The sequence below is a fragment of the Cervus canadensis genome, chromosome 20, assembly GCF_019320065.1.
Source record: "Cervus canadensis isolate Bull #8, Minnesota chromosome 20, ASM1932006v1, whole genome shotgun sequence".
In the NCBI taxonomy this organism is placed as follows: Eukaryota; Metazoa; Chordata; class Mammalia; order Artiodactyla; family Cervidae; genus Cervus; species Cervus canadensis.
In genome coordinates this window covers 52,773,114-52,777,787 of record NC_057405.1, presented here as the reverse complement: position 1 = coordinate 52,777,787, position 4,674 = coordinate 52,773,114, and the positions used below count along the sequence as shown (strand labels likewise).

General features: G+C 43.4%; 1 pseudogene; it reads right to left on the bottom strand.

The window, feature by feature from the left end:
* Window positions 1-1,552: 1,552 nt before the first annotated feature.
* LOC122422657 lies at window positions 1,553-4,359 on the bottom strand (annotated as a pseudogene).
* Window positions 4,360-4,674: the final 315 nt, after the last annotated feature.

Sequence of the window (4,674 nt, the reverse complement as noted above, 5' to 3'; positions counted from 1 at the left end):
ACTCATGTTGCATTTCCACTCCAAATATACTACATGCAAGATATAGTGCACCCAAAAAAGTTGAATGAGTAAATATATAAGTATTTGTTAAATGATTTCAATCTGGGCATAGTGAAACTCTCATTATTATACATTATCCACAATGACAATTTTTTTCCAACATATATAGCTTAATATTAGAGATTTTCTTTCATCCTTAATAGAGTTGGAGATAGGCTTCTGAAATAATTGGCCTGACAGGAGTAGGATCCAGATTTTTGCATGATGGCTCCTCCTCCACCTCCTTCTGTGGATTTCTGGGCAAAGGTGTTCTGGACATCTCTATACAAAAACCTACCTGGATAGTCAGAAGATGGCAGTGTTTTTTAAATGATCCTAGTTTAATCTCAGTGGTCTTCCCTTTCTCTAAGAAAATTGAATCTATCATTGGGTTGAGAATCTTTTAAAAATCCCCAATATCTGCAACACCTTTTCCCTAGCACTTACTGTTTTTTAATGTAAAGGAATATGATTTTTCACTGTTTCCAGAATGGTTGGTGGAAATCCCATCTGATCAATCTTGTTACATGGATGTGGTGATATTCACTAGGAGGAATGGATTTTGTTTGTTTTTTTAGCTATAAGTATTTGGGAGGCTGATATAATCCAAATTGTTTCCATGATGTCCAAATGACAAACCAAACCTAAAGTTATATAATTATGAGTATAAAAAAACCTAAACATGGAATGCAAATAATTTACTTATAGGTAGTATTTTATAAGACAGCCAATTTCTCATTATATCAAAGATTATCAACATGAACCAAAGCACACGATTGTCGCTTCCTATCAGTTCTGAGTTATATCCATAGTGATACGTGACTAAGGACAAGTAAAATGGAGGGAAAGATGGTTTGACTATTAAGTGGTTGCTAGTAGGTATGTCACAGACACAGCAAACATAAAAAGGGGCCAATACATGTTGTGTCTACATTAGCCTAGTGAACTACAGAGAGATTTTAAGAAATGAAGATCGCAAATTCCAGGAAGCAGTCAAGGTAAACTAGTAGAGATTTAAGCAATGAGGTCACGGTGTACAACCCTAATTCTGTATCTTATCAACTGCTGTGCGTCCTACCAGCCTTCTTTCGGACAAGGTCATATGCTTTAATAATTTACATGTGTATAGTGATGTTAAACCCTTTCACATCTATTTCAGCCATCTGATCCTCACAACAACCTGTGAGGTAAGCAGGTTTAGAAGCTGAGGAAGCTGGTGTAGAGAGGTAAACTAAAGTGTTCCCTATCAGTGACAAAGCCAGGGCTAGCTAACTCCATGGACTAAGCTGCATCCTTCTTCTACTGGGCCACCCCTTGCATTTCTAAAAGGTCTTTCAACTAGTGGGGATGCCTGGGAGCAGCCACTAGCACACACGTCCATGCCACTCCATACATTAACCGTCCATCCACTCTTTTTTGTCTGAGGACACAGAAAAGGAGCCAGGGTAGCAGGAGGTGTTGGTTGGACCCAGGCTCTGTCAGTGTAGGAAAAACACCCTTGCATGATCATCTCCTAACTTTTAGTGTTTGAAATTAATCACTGAAGCAATTTTTCAAGTCCCAGCGGGAAAGCCCTGGTCGCCTCTTCCACTGCTGTGGCCAAACGTCTGACCACGACTGCTGCATCACTGTGGAGCTCGCTGGCAATGTCCTGCTGACTGCTGGCCTCCTCGCCAATGGCAATCAGCTGGTCCAGTTTTTCTTGCTCCTGCTTTGAAAGTTCTCATGCCAACCTCTGGTGTTCTGCAGGCTCAGCTGCAGTAGTCCTGGCCACTGACTGCCTTCTTCGCTGGGGCCACTTGTGGGGGGCTCACTGGTCAAAGGCCTATCCCCACTAGAAACTAAAGGAGCCCGGGAGGAGGAGGCTGGAGGCTGCTGCGTGGAGGCCACCTGAGGAGTGTTTTGGCTGGAGCTGGAGCAGGAGCTGGGCTCATCAGACAAAGTCAATCTGGTAATGGGGCTGCTCTGACAGGGGGCAGCTGCACCACTGAAAAGGTGGTGGGAGCTGCTGTAGTTGGGGGTCCCGTGAGAGCACCCTGCACCCAAGGATTCATCCCAGGAGTCTGAGAGGTCATTGGTTTCTGGCATCTGGTCACTGACCCTCAGCTGACAATCCTCATCTGATTGCTTCACTGTTTTCAAAATAGGCTTTGCTCCCAGAATACTGGTCCCCTCCTCCACCGTGGTGTCAGGGGATGCTAAATTCAGGTCACTGTTCTTGGCTTAAGCAGCGTCCTCCATTAACTTGTCTGCATCAGTCACTATCTGATTTCAGAGAAGCTGATTCAACTTCAATATCATAAAAGGGAAAGTGTGGTGAGTCACCCATACTTGACGTGTGGGCCACATAGGTCTTTAAATATAAGGCCTTCAGGACTTTGAATAGCAAGGAGAGATAAGAAAGCCTTCCTCAGTGATCAATGCAAAGAAATAGAAGAAAACAATAGAATGGGAAAGACTAGAGATCTCTTCAAGAAAATTAGAGATATCAAGAGAATGTTTCATAGAAAAATGGACACAATAAAGGATAGAAATGGTATGGACCTGACAGAAGCAGAAGTTATTGAGAAGATGGCAAGAATACACAGAAGAACTACACAGAAAAGATATTCATGACCCAGATAACCATGTGGTGTGATCACTGGACTAGAGCCAAACATCCTGAAATACAAAGTCAAGTGGGCCTTAGGAAGCATCGCTACGAACAAAGCTAGTGGAGATGATAGAATTCCAGTTGAGTTATTTCAAATACTAATTGTAGATACTGTGAAAGTGTTGCACTCAATATGCCAGCAAATGTGGAAAACTCAACAGTGACCACAGAACTGGAAAAGGTCAGTTTTCATTCCAGTCCCTAAGAACGGCAATAACAAAGAATGTTCAAACTACCGCACAATTGCACTCATCTCACGCTAGCAAAGTAAAGCTCAAAATTCTCCATTCCAAGCTATAAAAGTACATGAACTTCCAGATGTTTAAGGTGGATTTAGAAAAGGTAGAGAAACCAGAGATCAGATTTCCAACATTCACTGGATCATTGAAAAAGCAAGAGAATTCCAGAAAAACATCTACTTCCACTTTATTAACTATGCCAGAGATTTGACTGCATGGATCACAACAAACTGCGAAAAATTCTTCAAGATATGGGAATACCAGACCACCTGACTTGTCTCCTGAGAAATCTGTATGCAGATCAAGAAGCAACAGTTTGAATTGGACATGGAACAACAGACTGGTTCCAAATAGGAAAAGGAGTATGTCAAGGCCTTACATTGTCACCCTGCTTATTTAACTTTTATGCAGAGTACATCATGAGAAATGCTGGACTGGATGAAACACAAGCTGGAATAAAGATTGCCAGGAGAGATATCAATAACCTCAGATATGCAGATGACTTCACCCTTATGGCAGAAAGCGAAGAAGAACTAAAAAGCCTCTTGATAAAAGTGAAAGAGGAGCGTGAAAGAGTTGGCTTAAAACTCAATATTCAGAAAACCAAGATCACAGCATCTGGTCTCATTACTTCATGGCAAATAGAAGGGGAAACAATGGAAATAGTGACATATTTTATTTTTTGGGCCTCCAAAATCACTGCAGATGGTGACTGCAGCCATGAAATTAAAGCTTACTCCTTTGAAGAAAAGCTTTGACCAACCTAGACAGCATATTAAAAAGCAGAGACATTACTTTGCCAACAAAGGTCTGTCTAGTCAAAGCTATGGTTTTTCCAGTAATCAAGTATGGCTGTGAGAGTTGGACTATAAAGAAACTGAGTGCCAAGAATTGATCCTTTTGAACTGTGGTGTTGGAGAAACTCTTGAGAGTCCCTTGGACTGCAAGGAGATCCAATCAGTCCATCCTAAAGGAGATCAGTCCTGGGTGTTCATTGGAAGGACTGATGCTGAAGCTGAAACTCCAGTACTTTGGCCACCTGATGTGAAGAACTGACTCGTTTGAAAAGACCCTGATGCTGGGAAGATTGGAGGAGAAGGGGATGACAGAGGATTGAGTCACCAACTCAATGGACATGAGTTTGAGTAAGCTCCAGGAGTTGGTGATGGACAGGGGAGCCTGGCTTGTTGCAGTCCAGGGGGTCTCAGAGTCAGTCAAGACTGAGTGACTGAACTGAACTGAACTGACTTTGAACTTGGAGCTGCACTGAAGCAGGGTGCGGTAGAAGTCTTCCTGCTGTATAGTCTTGGACACGGCCCGATGGACATCTGCGTTGTGAATGGACTCCGCCTTGCCTAGTATGGAGAGAAGCCTCCGTATCTCCTGTCTGTACCACCGGATGCCTGCACGTCTACTGGAAGTGGCCATGGCAAACTGGGAAGAAAGGCTAGCTGGAGGAGGCTCCCAGGCAGGAGAGTGCCAACCTGAAAGTGTGAGGAATTTCTAGGTGCTCCAGTCTATCTCCAAGAGCCAGCCGCTTCTTCCCTCTCTGGGCTAATTGCTGAGAAGCCAGGTCTGAGGACCGCATTTCTGGCTGGAAGGCCACAGGAGAATGCATGTCACAGGAACAGTGTAAGGACAATTGTGGCAGTAAGTTAAGCGGTGTTACCTGTAAGTAAGTTGCAGAGAGGCAGGATGCCAGGGCTGAGAAAAGCCCAACTTCGGGAGTCAGCTTAGGATGGG